This window comes from Condylura cristata, unplaced genomic scaffold (assembly GCF_000260355.1).
Source record: "Condylura cristata isolate star-nosed mole 26May11 unplaced genomic scaffold, ConCri1.0 scaffold00006, whole genome shotgun sequence".
NCBI classification, from domain to species: domain Eukaryota; kingdom Metazoa; phylum Chordata; class Mammalia; order Eulipotyphla; family Talpidae; genus Condylura; species Condylura cristata.
Window position 1 is genome coordinate 63851804 of NW_004567107.1, and position 22360 is coordinate 63874163.

General features: G+C 41.1%; 1 protein-coding gene and 1 pseudogene across 3 annotated transcripts in view; one reads left to right on the forward strand and one right to left on the reverse strand.

Moving 5' to 3' along the window:
• The window catches only part of UBAP2 (ubiquitin associated protein 2), an 80404-nt gene extending 61752 nt beyond the window's left edge, over positions 1-18652 (reverse strand). Inside the window, exon 1 of one of the 3 annotated variants that reach the window (XM_012721462.1) lies at positions 18639-18652. The gene's annotated coding sequence lies outside the window, so the exon portion shown is untranslated. Of the gene's footprint in view, positions 1-18113; positions 18196-18438; positions 18519-18638 lie in introns of those variants that run through there. The other 2 variants (XM_012721461.1, XM_004677727.2) reach the window with 2 other exon arrangements.
• Positions 7863-8232, forward strand: LOC101618738 (annotated as a pseudogene).
• Positions 18653-22360: the final 3708 nt, after the last annotated feature.

The following is a 22360-nucleotide window of genomic DNA, read 5'->3' on the forward strand; positions in this document are numbered from 1 at the left end:
AAAAAAAAGAATGTGGTTTAGAGAGCTTACATGTCAATAAACAGAAAATAAAAAAAAAGGTGATGGGCACATACAAAGAAAATTGTAAGACAATGTTAAAATTAAAAGTTAAAAGAAACAGAAGACAGAAAGAAATGGAAAGACATGCCCTCATATACTGGAAGATTTAACATTATTAAAATGGCCATCCTGGGCCCTCCCTGGTGACGCAACAGGTTAAAGCACAGCACTGCAAAGTTATGGTGAAAGCCACAGCCGCTTCAGTGCAAATTCGATCCCTGGCCAGGAACTGTCCCACATGGCACAGCAGACCTCTTCTGTCTCTCCCACTGCTCCCCTCAGCAGTGTACTTCATTGATCTGCCTGTTCTTCTCCCACGGTATCTCTGGTGAATCCTTTCACCCACCCTGTACCTCTTGCCTAAACCCCAGTTCTATATGCACGAATAAATAAATCTTCTTTTAAGAACTGGGATACAAGCCAGTGGTGCAAGGGCAGCGAGAGGATTCACCAGAGCCAGAGTGTGGAGCAAAGCAGGCAGATGGAAGAAGTACACTGCTGAGGGTGGGGGAGTAAGACTGGAAAATTCTGACACACTATGTGGATCAACTCCTGATCAACTCCGGGGTGGGGGATGTACTCACACTTAAGTGACTGTGGCTCACTTGCTATGCTTTAACCCACTGCGCCACCAGGGAGGGCCCAAATAAATTTAAAAATAAATAAATAAATGGACATACTACCAAAGGCAACTTACAGATTCATTACTATTCTAATAAAACTTTCAATGACATTCAAAGGAATAGAATAAATATTGATGAAATTCATATGGAGCCACAAACCACCTTGAACAGTCAGGACTATCCTGACTAAAAAGGAAGGGAATGGTGGTATCACACGCCCATACTTCAAAGTATACCACAAAGCCATGACAGTCAAAACTGCATGATACTGGAACAAGAAAAGTCACACAGACCTATAGAACCAAATAGAAAACCCAGCTTTATGGGTAATTAGTCTTGAACAAAGGAACAAAGAATATGCAATGGAACAAATAAAGTTTGCTCAATAAATAGAGCTGGAAAAATTGGGCTGCTACCTACAAAAAATGAAGCTAGATTACTACCTCTCACTATGAACAAAAACCAACTCAAAATGGAGTAAAGAACTAGACATTAAGATCTGAAACCATAAAATGTAAAGAAAATATACTACATGGCATACATATCTCAGTAACATCTTTAAAGACACATCACCCTAAGAAAAGATAGTGAAGGAAAGGATAAACAGCTGGGAGTACGTGGTGAAGCAGACTTCTCCTGTCTTCCCCACTGCTCCCCTAAGCAGTGTATTTTAGTCAATCCACCTGTTCTGCTCTCCACTGTATTTTAGTCAATTCACCTGTTCTGCTCTCCACTGTCTCTGGTGAATCCTCTTACCACCCCCAACCCTGCACATCTGGCCTATACCCCAGTTTTGTATGCATAAATAAATGAAACTTTAAAAAAATAGATTATCCTATAATTTCACTAATTAACACTCAAGAAACATACAAAATATTTTTAAGCAGTGACACAAGCTATGCGACAGCTATCGTCTGACAGAATCCGGGTAGCTCAGGAAAAGCTCTGAAAGATCAGACTTTCCATGCTAACTTATATTATGACCTCCCTTTTTTGTATAATCGTAATATCAAAATATTCTGAGCAACTTTCAGCCTACAATTGGATTGCCTCAACTGCATAAGGCCTGCCTGCCCTGACAAGCAAGCACTGCACCAGGGTGAGAAATTCCTCTTAAGTCAAAAGTGACTTAACAACTGGCTGATCAATAAAAGCAAAAGGGCTATTTCTGCAAAGTCTCTCACTGCAGATGGAGGAAAACCCAAATCTTATTCTACTATCTCACCTAGCCTCCTATTCAGCTTCTACAGAATTACTCAAACTTCCTACTGTCTGGCTTTAGATATGGAAATTCATCCAGGTTGCCTGTTTTAGAGCTAGTCAAGTTTTTTACCTGCTACACTTCAAAGCAATCCACAAAAGTCTTTCTGGCTAGTCTTCCAGGATTCTACTATCTAGTCTCTAGATAAGGAAATTCACCTATGTCTCCTATTCAGAGCAAATTACACTTTCTACTGTCTGGACCTCAAGGAAACTCACTTAAAACCTTTTAGCAAGTTTCTTCAAAGAACTTGATTAGCAAGAAATTTCCTCTTCCTGCCTCCCAAGATGTCTCAGGTAGAAAAAACAATCAAATAACAAATAAAGTTTAAAGGACTTTATTCTTATCTATCTTCACTATAGTAATATTAGTCTTAAACTTTGAGCACCTATGTACCTGTTCTTTAACCTTGATTTTTGAATGTTATAATCTCAAGTAAAGATCAAACGACCCCAAACCATTCTTAGAAAAAAGGTGATTGTGATCTCAACCCCTTTCTTATGCTACTGCCTGCTTGAAATGTATAAAATAAACCTCTGCTGAAGGCAGAGCAAGAAGATTTGCACCCAACTCCGACTCCCGTGTCTTCCTCGCGCCCGCTCCTCTCCCCCTCTTGGAATCTCCGCACGCCGACGCAGTCCAATCTTAGGGTCCTGCCTGTGTTGCCTCCAGACACCTCAAAAGTTGGAGCTGGTCTCCGACAAAACAGGCTACAGAGTTCTATGGCTATTTCATAGTATTTTGTGTTAACCTTCCTATCAATTTTATAGTCCTTAAATGCAATTTATCTTTTTACTCATTATTTACTTCTCCTATATTTAACTTCCTTTATAATCTTAACATCAAGCTAGTATTTTGTTCCAGTCCCTGCCAACACACAACATTTGATAAATGTGTTGCAAAGCATGCTATGGAAGTTGCTAACTTTCAGAAATTAAAACCAACCTAATTAAAAACGCAAATCATAGCAGAGCCAATGATTCCAAAAAGAACAAACGAAATTCTGTTTTCTAGAACAATCAGCTATAGACACTTCAAAGCAAGCATCCACATAATGTGAAACAACATTTCCCTGTTTACAAATCTTACGTATCTCAGATTAATGAGATTATATTACACTATTATTTCTAGATGTCTTTTGGACCTGTGTGTTTTTTTAAAATTTATTTATTTATGCATACAAAAACTGAGGTGTAAGCCAGAGGTGCAGAAGGTGAGAGTATGTACCAGAGAGACAAAATGGGGAGCAGAACAGGTAGACTGACTGAAATACACTGTGGAGGGGAGCAAGGGCAGGACCAGAGAGGTCTGCTGCACCGTGTGAGCCACCTCCCTGGACATTTGCTTTTGTGGCCCCCTCCATGGCCATATTCAACCTTCCGAACTGGAAGTGCCTTAAGTGGACATTCAGTGTCAGCCAAGTGAACACCAGTGCTCCTAAATTCATTGAGGAATGACAGAAGAGTATGATCCTGGCCAGGGGTCATACTCAAGGTGCTGTGCTGGGGATATCTTCCTAGTGCTGTGCTTTAACCCCTTGCGCAACCAGGAGGCTCCAAAATGTACTTTAGCTAAAAAAAAAAGTATGACAAACTTCTCAGTTAGTTGTCCTAGAACTTATTTTCTCAGTAGGTCCTTTGTTAACTGGAATGGTACTATAGATAAAGGCATAATAACTTACATACTATATAATAGTAAAAAGCTAATAAATTAACCAGAATCTCACATGTCCAGTATGCATGACTTGTTGCTGTATTTCAACCCGCATCTCAGTCACTAAGAGTATACAACTGTATCCTCTTTGAGATTAACAATTTTGAAGTTTTGTTGGCTTGGGCTTTTTATTTTTGGTTATTTTATATAGAACAAGGTTAACTGTTTTGCCATGATCAGAGATCAGTGTTTCACCTCAATACATACATATATACACATATATATATATGAACAAATATACCTTTTTAAAACTGTGAAGTATACAAAATGTAAAAAAAACTATAGTATTTCTGAACTAAAGGGGTTATCTGATTATTTCTAAAACCACCTTTAGTACTAATATTCAAATTCTAAAGATCTAGTTGAGTGGTATTTTTAGGGAACTACTTTTTTAAAAAAAAATTTGTAGATTACTTACAGATTTCCAGTTGTTTTTTTATTGAATTATGTGATCCACTTCTCACTCATCTTTTGAACTATTTATTCATCAATACCCCCATTTAACAGAAATAATTTGGGTATAGTAAATATAACAAAATGAGAATTTTTTGCAGGAGTGCCACCTGGTGATGACAATATGTAGGTACAGATTTTCAACTAAACTGAAATAAAATTCAACTAAAGTGAATGAAGCTACTACTGAACTTTTTGCATTACAATAAACACTCTTAATCTTACTATAATATAGCCAAACATTCTTATTCAATGTACTAAATCCTCACTGGTCAAAGTGGAAATCCACAAACTTTACATTTCAAACTAGTAAAATTTTACCCATTCACTGCCTTCGTGTAAACATTAAGACTTTATATCTCCATCCCAAGCATCAATGACCTTATTTCCATAGCTAAGTCACAGTAATTTATTTGTTAAATATGAAAAGTACATTGCTTACTTAAATTTCAATACTATTATTTGGAAATAAGCATTTTTCTCTTCATTAAGGTTTACTGCTCTGTGTTACAGATTCTTTTTCTTAAAAGATTTATTGTGTTATTTATATATACAAGAGCAGGGGTATAGGCCAGAGGTGGTACGGGGGAGGGGGCACAGGAGGGTTATTTGAGTGATGCACGTGAGACTGAGATGGGGAGCAGAACAGGCAGATGTATTGAAATATACTGATGAGGGGAGCAGCAGGCGAGACAGGTCTGCTACACCGTGTGTGGGGGTCACCTCCCTGGCCAGGAAGCTAGGGGATCGAACTCATGCTAGAGTGGCGGCTGATAGCTTCATGATAGCTTCAAAGTACAAAGACCTAACCCCTGCACCACAGGGAAGGCCCCTACAACACACTTCTAAGGATGCTTACTTAAATCCAGACTAGGTTTTCTGTCAGTATGATGTTTTACACTAACTCTTAAATGAACAAATAGCTGAATTCCTTCCCATTAATGCTCAAGATGTCCAGCAAAAACTTTCAGAGGTAAAACTGGAAATTTGCAGAGTAAGGGAGGCCAGGAATATACTGGAAAAAACAGCTTAGAAAATAAAATATATAAAATTAACAGGAAGTTTGATTCAACAAAAAATTCTCTTGCATTACTTTACATTAAATCTCTGGAAAGTGTGAATTCACAAATCAAGGCAAAAACATAATTCACCAAAATCTTTAAGATTAACAAAAATAAATACAGAATGGAAACTACATCTTTAACTGTCATATGGAAAGTTCTGTGCCCTTTTTTCTGAAAACAGAATTACAAGTATAGTAAACAGAAATGCTTCTGCAACAAGTACCCAGTTGCCAGACTATAGGATTCGGTTTACACTTGTGTTCCATCCCTTCTATTACTCTCTTCCCCCAAGAGTTGCAAGTGAATTCTTAGAATAGAAACAGACAAGAGCAAGAGATTCTAAAAATAACCAAGTAGAAACTTAACATACATACCAAAGGTTCTTGACCTACTAATGATTTTAATCTATCCAACCAAAAAGATTTAATTTTATTTAACTGGGATGTAGGCCACAGGTGCAGGCAGTGAGAGAACTCACCAGAGACAGAGTGGGGAGCAGAACAGGCAGATCTATTGAGATACACTGAGAGGGGAGCAGTGGGAGAGGCAGGAGAGGTCCTACACCATATGGGTCAGCTCCCTGGCCAGGGATGACAGCTTAATAGTGCTGAAACTAACCCCTGCCTTCACCAGGGATGCCCTATCCAATCAAATCTTTAAACTCATAATTACCTCAGCTCATTCAAAGTAAATTAAATGTGAAAGATTTTAACACAACTAAGAACTGCTATGTTTTTAACCTCTTTAAAAACAATCAGCAGCTATTATATAAAGCTTCCTAGGTTATCTAAAGTGCAAAAATGGTCTAAATTACTAGTATTAGAAGGAAAATAAACCAACTTGATTAAACTACAAAGACTTTCTCTGTAAAGGCAAATTTTTAGAAAATGCTGTATTAACTGCTTTTTTTTTTTCAAGGACTCTTTTGAAGATAAGGCACCTCACTGAAACAGCTGTGTTTTCAAGTTAATTCCAGAGTTTTGAACAGATTGAAAATGGCTGTTAACAGCCATCTGCACTTTGGATGCGTACATAAGCAAATATCACAAATTCATCACAAGAGGACTCTAATATCAAGGCATTAAAAAAAGACAGTTGGGTAACTATTTAAAAGCCATGTAATACTTATACCCTAAAGGAAAAACAAGCACACATTTGATCATTCTGAAAAGTTGCAAAACACTTGCTGATAACAGTCTTAGAAATGTGAAGATTGTCAAAACCCTAAGGGATTCAAAATAGTATCAAAGTATCAGTGTTAGAAGATACTTCTAAAACCAAGAGTTTCACACAAAGCAGAGTAGGTAATCAAATAAATTTAAATTCCAGAAAAAGCAAAATGAATGTCTCTAGTCAAACAAAATATAATCCAGACAACATGAATCATTTAACCAGCTAAGAATGCAATCACTAAAAATCTAGTTTGTGTTCATGAGCCTCCATCACAAATGCTCTGAGGTGCTGAAAACTAACATACTGATTTTGGATGGCACAGGTTCCTTCCTTCATTCATTACCAAAAACCTAAAAACAATAAAGAATGGCAATAATAAATAGTAAATACATACTGCTTGCTAGGTACCCGACATCGGTGAAGAGCTCTAAGTATCATTAAGTCAATAACTTTCCCCCAAATGAGTTACTTACAACAACAATTACTCTTTCTTTACAGAGACATCCAAGACAGATTCACAACTAGCAAGTGGTTCAAGCCCAAGCACCTTCTATCACCACAGTCTGTGCTCTTAACCACTATACTTTCCTGCAAGGGTAAGTGTTAGATTATATAATAAACATACAATAGACCCCCAACTCAGTTTCCTCTTCATTAAGACAGCACAGACACTGTTGGCATCACCTGCATAGCCCATACCTGATGAAAGAAAAATCTGATTCTGGAGCAAAATCTCATCTAGCTACTCAGTCTTTCAGATACCAATAGGTGTGTTCTTGGGTTATAATGCAATGTTTGGGTTAGGTTTATTTTCTTCTATTATTTTTGTTTAATGTTAGGTTTATTTTTCTTCTATTATTTTTGTTTAATGTCCAATCTGTACTCTTGCTTTTTTTAATTGAAAATAAAAATTAAGATTCTCACAACTATTTTTTCTGCAGTGGAAATTCATTTAACTGTGTTACAGGCACTAGCACTGGTTTAGATTAGTAATCCTGACTGCAAAGCAACCATGCAAGAGAAAGTCTACATACCCAGCAAAGGCAGTTACAGTGCCAAGAAATTCAACTATGAGCTTCGATTCCATGCAGCTCAATTGCTTATGCCCTGGCCACCAGGGGCTGAGCAAGTTGATACTTTTATTCTCCACAGCTGTTGAGGGCAGGGTCAAGCCTCAAACAGCTACAGCTGGTGGACAAGGTTGAACACACCACACCCAGGAGAGGCTAGCAGAGAAATCACATGTTATTGCTGCTGTGTATATAATCTGTCCACAGAAAAGATGTATACTGATAAAATGCTTGAATATTACAGCATATTCAAAAAGTATTTGGTACAATCACATTTTTCTTTAGGTTATCTAAGGTCAGGGAGGGAAAGTATTTAATTGCCTATAGCTGTTTTCATACATCCCGCTCCTATCCTGCTAATTTCATTACTCAAAACCCTCTTTTACACCCAAAACTTGAGCGTTAAGACTGTCTTATGCTCTTTCCACCATCCTTCCATGCCGCCCTAATGGTGCGTATGAATGTCCTGGCTGATGCTCTCAAGACCATTAACAATGCCGAAAAGGTTTTCATTAGACCATGCTCCAAAGTTATCAACCGGTTTCTAACTGTGATGAGCATGGTGACACTGGCGAATTTGAAATCACTGATGATCACAGAGCTGGGAAAATTATGGTGAACCTCACAGGCAGGTTAAGCAAGTGTGGAGTGATCAGCCCCAGGTTTGATGGGCAACTCAAAATGGCAGAATACTCTACTTCCACCCCATCAGCTTGGTTTCATTGTACTGACAACCTCAGCTGGCATCATGGACTATGAAGAAACAAAAAACCAGGGAAACAACAGGAGGGAAAATCCCGGGATTCTTTTTCTAGGGATGTAAAACATATGTGCAAATAAAATACTTCAATGGGCCAAAAAAATAAGACTACCTTAGGAGTCTTTACTCTCCTGTCCCTTGAAAGTCCCTCATTATTCATGTCCAGACTAAACTTTTTTTTTTAAATATTTAAAGAGTAGGTTTATTAGGACCAAAAAATAAAGGACACTTGCATAAACACAAGCAGGCAGAACATGCTGCCCCAAAGGGCTAAGTTTGCTAAGAGAGAAGTCTGCATGGTCACAGGGGGCAGCCTTGAGGAGAGCTGCCTCTACTGAAGGAGGTCAGTGTAGAGAAGCCCCCCGCATGTTACAGAAAGCTGCTGCCCTGCAGAGGGACAGAGTTAGTGAAAAGGAGCACTGCATAGGCACAGATGGGCATAAGGGCTGCTCCCCAGGCTAAACGCTTTATAGTAATTTCTTTCTCTCAAAAAAAAAAAAGGTCTACACTATATAACATTTCACAAAACCTAAAAAGGTGTTAAGAATCCTGTACTTAGATTATATTCAAAACTAATATCCCCAAACTTACTAAAATATCTTATTAAAGGATTTCTCTTCATGACCGAGGACTACAGGTTTGGCTTTAATTAAAAAAACAGATTGGGGCCCTCCCTGGCAGGTTAAAGCACAGCACTGAGAATCTAAAGCCACTTCGGCATGAGTTCGATTCCCGCCTGCCCTGGAGGTGACCACATGGCGCAGCAGACCTCTCCGGACCCGCCCACTGCTCCCCTCAGCAGTGTTCTTCGTCGATCTGCCTGTTCTGTTCCCCACTCTGTCTCTGGTGAAACCTCTCGCCACCCCTGAGCCTCTGGCCTGTACCCCAGTTCTGTATGCGCAAATAAATAAATCTTTATAAAAAAAATTGGTTACCTAAAGAAAGTATCTATCAAAACAGTCAAATTTATTTAAACATTAACACACCTGTCACTTATGAGCCAGGCTGTTTTCATTAAATACTAAATATAAAATTCCTTAAAAGGAAATTTATCACTACAAGTGAGAGAACATTCCATTGTTTACCTTCTCAAATGTGCACAAAATCCTGTTCAATTCTTCTCTACCTCTAAATTAATCATAAAAATAAAGGTTTACTTAAATTACCTTCCAAGCACTCCTAAAAATTGCATGTCCTATCTTGTAAGCAATGACTACTTCAGCTCTATTTCTCAAGGATACATTCACAGCCCCCATTCCTAATTAAACATCTCCTTAATTTTCAATATGGTTTCCATCATCCCATCACTCCAACAGAAAAAATGTCATTCCTGGGTAATCAACAACTTCCTCCTAATTGTCAAATTTGTCTTCTGTTCTTATTCACTGACCTGCCTCTGGGAGTCAACACATTTCTTATCTTTGTCTCTCATACACTGGTTCTCTTTTGAGCTCAAATCCTCAGCAGTACCACAGTCTTCTCCCACCCCAAAAGTTGTGAAACTGTTCAACTTTTGAGCATATTCTCTTTCTATAGAAATTTTTTTTCAAGAATTATTCTTTTATTGTAAGATTTTGTCTGTTTTTGCACAGAAAAACTGGGGTTTTTAAGGCAAAGGTGTGAGGGGGTGAAAGTACTCACTAAATACAGAGTGGAGAACAGAACAGGCAGATCCACTAAAATACACTAAAAGCAGCAGTGGGAAAGACATAAGTATGCTGTGTGCCATGTGGGTTAGCTCCCTGGCCAACGTTGAACTCACTCCGCTGTGCCTTTGTAGTAGTAGCACTAAGATTTAACCACTAGGCCATAAGAGAGACCTCCCTACAGAAATTTTATGCTCTCCTGGCATCAATAATTACCTACAACCTCAAAGGAAAACAAAATACCTTGTACCTCTATAGAGAATTCAACCCACATCCAAATACCTACTAGATAGCTAACACCTATAACATAATTTATCTAAAAACACTTTATTTAAGGAATTTCAAACTATTTTAAGTGTCCCAGAGTTCAAAACCTTTAAGCCATTCCCTTAATATGACCATTTCTTCCTCACCCCATTAAGTCATAAAAGATTGTACAGTTGTATCTATGCCTTCCTTTACATACTCTATGCCAGTAACTTAGTAGTTACCTGAATTAAGGGTAATTGCTTATACTGAAGCCTCCTCTTTGTCTTCCAAGAATAAGCTTTTTTTTGGAAGTAGCCCTTGTAGATACTTGTGTCAAAATAATAAAATACCTTTTATCATACCGTATGAGTGACCGCCTCCTCTCTACATCACTTAAACTTCAAACCTTATTTACCTGTCTAAACTACCTTTGTTATGAAACTGATGCCCAAGTGAACTGTTTATTTACAACACTGCTAAAAGCCATAAACTTCTATTCATCAACTCCTAAATAATACAAACTGTTCTTCCTGATATCTAATTCTTATCATTCTTCCCAACTGCACCTGTATCTTTTGCCTCCCCCTCCTACAGGCACATCTTTATAACTACATTCTGAACTCACTCCCCAGCTTCTCATTCTGTCCCTAAATGTGAAGGGCAATTTACTTTCTACTCAAAGTCTGTAACTGTGGCATATACCTAAACAGCCCTACGTAGCCATAACTTGGGTTCTTAGAAGTAATTTTACAGCCTTCCTCTGTCTCTCTTCTTACTGTGTGCTATCAATTGCCATTTCTGAATTTTTTTTTAAGATTTTATTTATTTTTGCATGAAGAACTGGGGTACAGGCCAGAGGTGCAGGGGCGGCAAGAGGAATCACCAGAAACAGCAGGATGCAGAACAGACAGAGGGGAGCAGCGGGCAAGACAGGAGAGGTCTGCTGCACCATGTAGGTCACCTCCAGGAATCAAACTTGCACTGAAGTGGCCACAATTTATCTTGGCTTCACCATGCAAAGCTCCAACCTGCTGCGCCACCAGGGACGGCCCCACTTATCAATGTGAAGTCCCTGACCACCTCAAAGGATTCATCTAATCTGACAGAGGAATTAAGAGACTAGCTCACCAAACTAATTAGAATAGCTGTTAAAGAATGAAAGCTAAACCAACAACAGGTGTTATTTTCTTTCCTTTTTAAGTACAGAAAAACCCAGCCAAACTTCTGACATACAAAACCCCAGCAGAGGCCTCTCCCTGGTGACACAAGGGGTTAAAACATAGCACTAAGAAGCTATAGCCAGCCACTGCAACATGAGTTCCCAGCCAGGGTAGTGACTTACATGGCACAGGAGACTTCTCCTGTCTTACTCAATGCTCCCCTCAGCAGGGTATTTCAATCTGCCTGTTCTGCTCCCCACTCTATCTCTGATATATCCTCTCACCCACTCACTTCTGGCCTGTACCCCAGCTCTTACATGCATAAATAAATCTTAAAAAAAATGCATATAAAATAAGCAAATGTGACATGGTTCTAGAAGAACAAGGTACAGATGTCCAAGGACCCCCACATGCATATCCATCCTTCATTCTTCACTCAGTAAAAACCCCAACCTTATACACCACAAATGTGGACATTGTTTGACTTATCAGCTAGCACTTGGCCGTATTCCCAGAGAGCAGTATTTCAAATAGGTAAAGTACTACTGTACTACTGTACTGTGATTACAAACATAGGTTTGGAAGTCAAACAGACCCAGATTCCACAAATTACTAGATTAGGTAACCTTGACCAAGTACTTTACTGAGAGCAAGACCAAACAAGTTACTGTACCTTAAACACTTAGCCTAACTCCTAATAGCTACCATAATTTTTTTTAAAGATTTTATTTATTTTGGACCCTCCGTGGTGGTACAGCAGGTTAAAGCACAGCACTAAGAAGCTAAAGCCACTTCAGCATGAGTTCTATCCCCACAGGGCATGAGCTGGATCCCCACCCTGGAGGTCATCCACATGGCAAACCTCTCCTGACCCACCCACTGCTCCCCTCAGCAGTGTACTTTTCAGTCGGCCTGCTCTGCTCCCCACTGTCTCTGGTGAATCCTCTCACCACCCCTGTACCTCTGGCCTGTATCCCAGTTCTGTATGCATAAACAAATATATATATAAATATTTTTGAAAAGATTTTATTTATTTTCACGGGCATACCTGGTGAGACAAGAGGTTACAGCACAATACTATGAAGCTATTTGCAGCCACTGCAACACGAATTAGACCCCCAGCCAGGGAGGTGATTTACAGAACACAGCAGACCACTCCTGCTTGCCTGCCCACTTCTCCGCTCAGCAATGTTGTTTATTCAATCTGGCCATTCTGCTCCCCACTGTCTCTAGTGAATCCTCTCACTCTCACAACTCGGGCCTGTACCCCAGCTCTTATAAACATAAACAAATAAATCTTAAAATATATATTTTGTATTTATTTTTTCGTTGAAGAACTGTGGTATAGACCAGAGGTGTAGGGGGAGACTGAACTTGTGCTACAGTGACTGCCGATAGCTTCAAGGGCTGAGACTTAAACCCTTGCCACCAGGGAGGCCTGTAGCAATTATGGCATTAATGCACACTGACCTTTCTTTCACGTTGATTGTTTAATTCAACATATTTACCTCCCCAACATGCAGCTAACCCACATGGCACAGTAGATCTTGCCTGTCTCACCCACTGCTCCCCTTAGAAGCATATTTCAGTAAATGTGCTTGTTCTGCCCCACACTGTCTCCAGTGAATCCTCTCATCCACCCCCCATACCTCTGGCCTACACTCTAGTTCTTCCATGCATAAATAAAAATAAATCGTTAAAAAAGAAGAAAATAAACTTTATTAACTATCAATACCTCAAATCATCTTTTAAAAAAATGAAAACTATGGGAAGCCCAAGGGGATTGCAACTGAGGTGGAAAAATGCACAAAATTATGTAAAAATAAACTATTATATATATATAAAAAAGAAAGCTTCTGTGGTAATAAAATAACAACAGGCTGTTTTTACTAACAAATTTTTATTCCTATAACCACCACCTAGATTGTTGTGTAGTATTCATTCATTCAACATTTTTCTACCACTACCTTAACACTGCTAATCACAAGAAATTTCAAAAGTAACCTGTACCTCAGTTCTTGTACGCATAAATAAATCTTTAAAAAAAAATTTGTCAGGCCCTCCCTGGTGGCACAGCGTAACTCACCAGCCACTGTGGCATGAGTTCAATCCCCAGCAAGGGAGCCAATGCCCCTGGCCCAGCAGACCTCCCCTGTCTCACCCCTGCTCCCCTCAGCAGTGTATTTCAATCTGTTCTGCTCTGCTCCCCACTCTCACCCCTCACACCTCTGACTGACTCAATCCGAAAGTCAGTCTTTAGTTCTCCTAGACCCTACTTCAGTTAGACTCACATCTTTTTTTTAAAGCTCATATATTCTCTTGTTTAATGATTTGACAATGCAAACACTAAACAAATGAAAAATCCCACTCTTCAGAGTATATTCCAACTGGGTAAACACACACAATACAGATAGCATGACACACCTTGCCAAAGCCCATGAAACTGCATATATTTTAGGTTTTCACCTGCTTGCCATGCATTTTTGTCAGGTAGAGTCAGAAGATTTACAACCTCTTCAGTTGAGAATGCGTCAAATTTTAGATCTTTTTTTATATGGGGGTCTAAGGACTGGAAAAGGCAGAAAAGAGAGAAAGAAACAAAAAGAAAGAAAAGGAAGAAGGGAATTGAAAAAGGCATGCAGAAAGAGAAAAATACCATTAACAAGAAACAACTCAGCTTCTTCTAAAAGTCTTTATAGATAGAGTATCAAATGATACTATTGAGAATACATGTAAAAAAAATTGAGTAAATAGGAAGTACAAACTATTACCACATTACATTTCTACAGTAGAAGTTTAAATAAGAAAATTCCTATGTGGCAATTAAAAAAAACGGGGCCCTCCCTGGTGGCCCAGCGGGTTAAAGCACAGCACTAAGAAGCTTAAGCTACTTCCACATGAGTTCGATCCCCATCCCCACCTGCCCTGAGGAGATCCACATGGTATGGCAGACCTCTCCTGACCCGCCCGCTGCTCCCCTCAGCAGTGTACTTTGATCATCTGCCTGTTCTGCTCCCCACTCTATCTCTGGTGAATCCACTCACCCTCCGCATCTCTGGCCTGTACCCCAGTTCTGTATGAATAAATAAATCTTTAAAAAAAAAAAAAAAGAACAGTTAATAAGGGGCCTCCCTGGTAGTGCCAGGGGTTAAAAGTGCAGCACTGTGAAGCTATGATGGCCACTGTAGCACAGTTTGAACCCTGGCCAAGGAGGTGACCCAAATGATGCAGCTGATCTCTCGTTTCACCACTGCTCCACTCAGTAGTGTATTTCAGTCAATCCATCTGTTCTATTCCCCACTCTGCCTCTGGCGAATCCTCTTACCACACACACCCCCGACCCCCACCCCACCTTACATCTTCAAAAAAAAGTTAATAAAGATAACACTGTGCTGGGCCTCCCCGGTGACACAAGGGGTTAAGTCTCAGCACTAGGAAGTTATCAGCAGCCACTACAGCACAAGTTCCATCCCCAGCCAGGCAGCTAAGCCACACTGCGCAGCAAAGCTCTCCCATGCAGCCTGCTGCTCCCCTCCGCAGTGTATTTCAGTGGCTCTGCCTGTTCTACACCCCTGTCACTGGTAAACCTCACACCCTCATACCTCTGGCCTGTACCCCAGTTCTTGTATGCATGAATACAGATAATCTTTTTTAAAAAAATGACACTGTCCTAGTAGCAAGAAACAAAGGCCTAAAAGCAAATGAAATTCTCTTCTATAAATCTTTGAAAATATTCTCATAACAACTTCAAAGCTTTAGACACAAGCAAATGTGTATTTTAACTTTATAGATCCAAATGAAGAAAAATCAGGGACACACTCCTAACTCTTAAAAGAAAAAGACTACTTTCTAGTGTGATGTGAAACACCTAGTCTGTAATCCATGTCCCATTTCATAAATTAATTCCAAATCAACCAAGTTCCAATTCAAGTGTGCTCATAACTCAGGTATGATGAGTTCAATTCAGTTAACTAAACACTGAAACTAGTAAAACTCACAAACTTAAGTCTTCAAAACTTATGCCAAGAAATTTCAATACTAATTTACTTTCTTTAAAAAGTACAGAACATGCAGCATCTTTGAAAAACTGTCAAGGAAACTCAAAAAAAAAAATAAGAGTAGATGTTCACATAAACAATTTGCATTCTAATTAGTGGTTCTTGTACTTTTTTTTTTTTTAAGAATTCCATTCCTAGACATTTGAGAGTTGGATCACTTTGCCTTCCTTCAAGTTACACTTCCACTCTCCTTTTTGGCAAGAAAAAAGAAAACAGCTACTTGTAAGATCTATCAAAGACCCACTACCTCACCAGACTACACCACGATGCACTAACACTTAACTTTCAAACACTTCATTTGCTCAAATGATCAACTAAGAGCAAACTGATAATCTGCTGACAGATTACCTAACAAGGAGAAATAAACAAAATAAAGCTGTTTAAAAGGAGAGGAGCTTCAATTTGTGAATTTATGCAGATTACATCTTTTAAGTAAACAGAAAGCTTTATAATACATGGCCTCTACCAAATTTATATATATTATATAAATTCATATATATATACACATGTATATATATATATACAAATATATATATACATACACACTTATATATAAATCCTTAAAGTTATGTCACTTAAGGGAATAAAGAGTGTTAGGGAATCAACATTCCAAAACTAAAACTTGATTTAATATAAAGGCTTTTAAGAACAGTTGAAGCCTTCAAGATTGGTTTATACTTTCTACAGAAATAGTTTATACTTGGTGGGGGGGGGGGAGGTGGAAGAGTAGGGTCCCTACTTTAGATAGTGACCAGTTCATCAAAATAATAGGGCACACTGAAAATCCATTCTTCCTCATGTCCTACCAGTTCTTCCCAAACAATAAAAGTCACTCAAACCTAATACCAAGAGACACTGCACAGGCTGCACCAGTAACCAGGAAAGGGAAGCAGAAGTGTTATTGTTGTTCCAGCCTTGTTCTAAAGGCAGCTACCTGTGACTACTTCTGGTCCAGCCCACATTTAAAGAGAGAAGCCAAAGGAAACCAGAGCAGCAGGAAACAGGCAGAAGGGGCAATTACCACAACCCTTTCCCATGGCCTCATTCCCATGCCACCACTTCCAGCTACAACTCAACCATAGCAAAAGCAAAAAAGAATCTTTACAACAAACTATTGAACTCCGAGGTTACAAGGAAGCAAACTGGGGAAATAAGTGCTATAGGAAAATAGCAGTTGGGGAAAGCCATACAACAGAAAAATCAGGAGGTACATACTGGAACAAGCAGAAGAGAAGGGTGGGAAATTAATCACTTCTGCCTAGTGATAAAACAGTACCATCAATGGGAGGATAATTCAAGCCCAGGAGCCCCCACAAGCAGGTAAGGGATACTGGTGTGGAATTTATGCCCTTCCCTGCGGATAAGGCTATCCTAATCCAATGGCGGAGACAAAGGAGAGGTTAGGAGCTATGTTCACATTCCAGCGTTATCAGACAAATTGACTCTAGAAACTAGCAATGCACAATTCATGGCAAAAAGTGAGACACACACCCATGATTTAAAGTGTTATCACAGGGCCCTCACTGGTGGAGCAAGGGGTTAAAGCACAGCACAATGAAGCTATGGTAGCCACTGCAACACGAATTCCATCCAGTCCAGAGGGGATGACCCACATGGCAAAGCAGAGCTCTCCTGTCCTGCCCACTACTCCCCTCAATCGTCTGGTTTACACACACACACACACACACACACACACACACACACACACACACACTGCAACTCTGGCCCCAGTTCTCTATGCATAAGTATTTCATGTGCTATCATAATGTAAGAAAATTTTCAAAAGGGTTCATCCGATAAGTTAATTATATAACCGTTAAGTAAAAGATGATCTCTGAATACCATATGAAAACCTTAATGCTTTCAACTGTTAGGAAACAAGATGCTGAAGAAAGACAGTAAGCCTAAATACTGCCAAGCCCATACACTTTGGATATACACTTAACCAATACCCACAGAAGTCGTGTTAAACTATAGTTATGTCAGACAGGAAATAACAAAAATAGTGATGGGACAAACTCCAACAGAGAACAAGGATAGGAGACTATAGAGGTCCTTAAGCTGCCTGGGCAACTAAGTAGATGGAAAACTCAGGTGTGAAAAGTCAGGAAAGCCAAGTGGGAAAGTGATTCGGAGGCCAAAAAACCAGAATACATTAAGGAAAGAATAACACTCTCAACATGCACTGTATGTAACAGAACGCTTTCTTTTCAAAGCGCTCCCAAACCTACATTTAAGAAAAGTACAAACTGATACAACCAGAGTTGAGGAGGAAAATTGCGTCCCCCAAGAATCAGACCAAAGCCTTCCTGAGTGAAAAGGGTCAGACAGAATTGAACTATGCCTCTGAGTAAACTGGGAAAGGGTAGAGAGCGCAGAAGTTAGGATCTGAGAGGTCCACTGCCACGACTAGCGACAGGCGCGAAAGCGGAAAGGTGGTGGGGATGGTGAACGACAGCGTGGCGCGGGAGATCCGGCGGACACACAGGGAGGGACAGAGGTGGGAGAGAAAACCACACCCTCCAGGGCAGCAACCGAAGGGGGGAGGGGAAGGCTCCCCCAGGGTCTGGGTGGGGTCAGGCCCCCTAGGACTGGATAGTGAGCTCAGGACTGCCCGCCGCGGAAAGGAAATAGAGCGCCCAGGCCTGGGCATACTGAAGAAGCGTGAAGCCGGCGAGGAAAGCTCGGCCCGGTCCTCACGGGTGGGCACTGAGGCAGTGTGAAGCCAGTAAGAGAAAAGACGAGTTGAACCCACCACTAGTAAACGCACAGTGCAGAGTTCAAGATCCTGGGACAAGGAAAGAGAGACAGAGAGCCAATTACCGCTGCTGTTCTCGCTGGAGCCGGGACCCGCCGCCGCCGCCGCCGCCGCTCGTTACCTGCCAATGTGCCTCTTACAAAGCGGCGGCGGCGGCAGAGGCGGTCCGGTCCGTCACGTGACAATCGCGTCACGGGTAGAGGCGGAGCCACGACACGTAACTAGCGCGCGGCTCTTCAGCCCGCCCAAAGACCGCGTCGCTTCCTTTAGCCTCCCCCATATCCCCACCCAGGCCGGGCCGACAGCGCCGAGGAAGAGGGTGTTAAGGGGAAAGAGTAAATAAGGGCGATCTTGTGGGAGTCCTCCTACTATCAAGGGACTTCTACCCACCGCATCCAGGAATGCGCACAACTGCAGCTGTTGTCACGCTGTGATGACCTCACAAGGCACTACAAGTAGCTCCCTTGTGGATGCCGTCCTCGCCTCACGTGACACAGTCCAACCCTCAAGGCGTGCCCAGTCTCCCAGACGTTGCTTTAGAAGACTACCGCTCCCAGCATGCTGCACGGCAAAGGAACCCACTGCCGTACCCTTCCCTCGCGGGTTCTTGGTGGGGCATCCGTGACTTCCTACCGAGGGAAGGCCGAAAGGGAAAGTGGACAGGGCCGGCTTCTCGGAGTAGTACCAGTTAGGTAGCGCCTTCCAAGTAGCAGAGCGCGGTTCCTGCTGGGAGGTGTAGTCCTAGTGTGTAGTGTGGGCTTCCCGGGCTCGCGCTGCGCCCCGCCCCCTGCGCGGGAAAACCCCAACGGTTAGCCCAGATGCCCACGGCACTCAACAGGCTTCAAGACGGGCCACCGCAGAGTGATGAAGGGCTTTGCGACTTCGGGCTTGTGGAACTTGGGATCGACTTCTGCATTCCCAAGTCTCTTCTGCATGAAAAGACTGACATTTTTGGAACGTTTACTTCGTATTGGCCGCTTGTACACCATTTTTCATTTTTCTTTACGTTGTGGTTACAGTTTACAGCATTTTTATGGGTTTCTGGTGTACAATTTCTGGCCTCAGCAACTGTATATGCATATGTGCATACATGTGTCGTTAAATCATAATCAACCCTTTGAGGCAGGGATTGTCTCTGTTTTAAGAAATTAATAACCCTCCGCTGAATAAGATCTGACCTGACTCCAGGAATTAAGCAGGAGGAAATAATGGTTTGTAATTGTAACATAGTGCTTTAGAGTTTAAAATTATTTGCTCTCAGGTTTATTTGCTCCTCAAAGGCAGTATGCGGAGCTGATTAGACTAACGGACTTTGGAATCCGGCCCACTCTAACCTCCATCCTTGTTTTCCTTTGTGATAACGCTAAAGCACCAGACTGTGATGTAAAATATTTGTGTGGCATAGGGCAAACCCTCGATCAATATTACCAGTCATTTTCACACCTTGTATGTCCTCTTTGTGTCTAAGTAAGGTGGAAAAGAGAAGCATTTACTATGTTGGGGGTTTTGCCAATTACTAAGTAGCTCACTAGTTACTAAAAGACTCCTAGAACAACAATTGAAATCTTAATGCTCCTGCTCAGTACAAGGGAAGCCTTTGTTATTCATCGGAATTGATCAAAGAATGCTCAGGCTGTACTTTAACAAGTAGAATTTTTTATTATGACTATTCATATGTAGATGATGTTTATCTCTCCCCTTTTGCCTGAGCTCAGATAGTGTTGGGACAAATCAGGCTTCTCATTGTATTCTTACTTTATAGAAGTGTGTGGGAGAATCAAGGATAAAAATCACTTAGAAAGGCAAAGACTTAATGGAAAGTGCACCCAACAAAAATTTTTTTTTTAAAGATTTATTTATTTGTGCATACAGAACTGGGGTACAGGCCAGAGGCTCAAAGGTGGTGAGAGGCTTCACCAGAGACAGAGTGGGGAGCAGAATAGGCAGATCGATGAAGTACACTGCTGAGGGGAGCAGCGGGCGGGTCAGGAGAGGTCTGCCACGCCATGTGGTCACCTCCGGGGCAGGCAGGAATCGAACTCATGCGGAAGTGGCTTTAGCTTCTCAGTGCTGTGCTTTAACCCGCTGCGCCACCAGGGAGGGCCACCCAACAAAATTTTTTAAGGAAATAACACAAAGCTGATGGGTAATTGTCCCTGAGTTATGAGAAAAGGGGTTTGGGGTGGGGGGCAGTTCTAGTCAAAAGAAACTATAACCTATAATGTTTAAATTTTTAAGTGAAGAAGGTACTGGTGTTTTATTTAAAATTAACTTTAAGGGCCCACCGGGGTGGCTCAAGGGGTTGAAGTACAACACTATGAAGCTGCCCACAGTCACTGCAGCGCAAGTTTGATCCCCAGCCAGGGAGATGACTCACATGGCCTGACAGACCTCTCCTGACCCTCCTGCTGCTCCCCTCAGCAGTGTACTTCAGTCAATCTGCCTGTTTCCCACTCTGCCTATGGTGAATCCTCTCACCCCCCCCTCCCCACCTCTGGCCTGTACCCTAGTTCTTGTATGCATAAATAAATATTTTAAAACATTAAAAAGACCAGGACCTGACCTCCCTGATGGCACAAGGGGTTAAATCTCAGCACTATGAAGTTATTGGCAGCCATTGCAGCATAAGTTGAGATCCTGGCAGGGAGCTAACCCACATGACAAGGCAGACCTCTCCTGTCTCCTCAGCAGTGTATTTCATAGATCTGACTGCAGCCCACTCTGTGTCTGGTGAATCCTCTCAACCTGCCCCACCACACCTCTGGCCCACACCCCAATTCTTGCATGTATAAATAAATCTTTTTTAAAAATAAAAGGAATTTGGGAGAATGTAAAAAAAGGTAAGGATTAAAAAATAGAACTATATTTTTTAAAGATTTACTTATTCATTTATGCATAGAGGAACTGGGATGTCAGGGTATGAGAGGAGGGATAGTAGAGAGAGTAGTAAGCAGAACAGGTGGATATATTGCAATGGTTGAGACAGCAGAGATCTGCTGCACCATATATGGGTTAACTCCCTGACCAGTAGATAAAACTCAGGCCATAGTGGTAATAGCACTGAGACTTAGCCCCTAGGCCACCAGGGAGGCCCATACTTGGGTTTTGAGGTAGTTATTTTTATTCCCATTTTGCACATGATAAAAGTAAGGAAATAGGAGATTAAGTTAGATTCTTCTCAAACAGGGGTTGGCAAACTTTTGGCAGTAAATATTTTAGGCTGTGTGGGCTATCTGGACTCTTGCAAATATTCAATTCTGTTCCTCTAACTCAAAAGCAGCCAGGAACAACATAGAGGAATAGAGATGGCTGAGTTCCAATAGTACTAAATAGACTCTAAAATGTGAATTTCATAAAAGTTTTGTAGTGGCCCTCCCTAGTGGCCCAACAGGTTAAAGCACAGCACTGCTAGCAAGCCGCAGTGCTTCAGTGCCAGTTTGATCCCCAGTGCCAGAGGTGATCCACATGGTGCAGCAGACCTCTCTGTCTTGCTGGCTGCTCCCCTTGGCAGTGTGCTTTGTCAGTCTACCTGTTTCTGCTTCTTACTCTATCTCTGGTTAATCCTATCACGGCCGCTGCACCTCTGGCCTGCACCTCAGTTCTGTATGCATAAATAAATAAATCTTAAAAAAAAAAAAAGTTTTGTGGTGTCACAAAATAGTATTTTTCTAAAAAAGTCATTAAAAATCTAAAAGCTATTATTAGCTAATTGGTTGTATAAAACAGGATGTGGGTTAGATTTGGCTCATGAGTTGTCCTTTGGTGACCTTTGTCTAGAATCCAGGCATTCCTGGAGTCCTCTAGAACCCAAGCATTAACTACTAACAAGGGCTATGTAAGTACTGGTAAATTTGTCCTGGTATTTATAGTTTCTTATAATTCTGTGTGTGTGTGTGTGTGTGTGTGTGTGTGTGTGTGTGTGCGCATAGAGAAAATGGGGAACAGGCCAGAGGAGGAGGGGAAGAGAATGAGACAGACAGACAGACAGACAGACAGACAGACAGAGAGAAAAGCAGAGCAGGCAGATAGACTGAAATACATGTGAGACAGGAGAGGGCTGCTGGCCATGTGGGTTAGCTCCCTGGCCTAGGATTGAACTCATGTTGCAATGGCTGGCCACTGATTGATAGTACTGAGATTTAATCCCTTGCCCCATCAGGTAGGCCCACCCCTTATAATTCCTATAGTTAAATTGTTTTCTGAAGATTTTCATATGCAAAGATCTGCCCAGGAGGAGACTCAAAACTTACATTTGCTGGTTAGGTCACTCTTTTTCTTGCATACTATACATTTTTCTTGTGTTTTTTTTTTT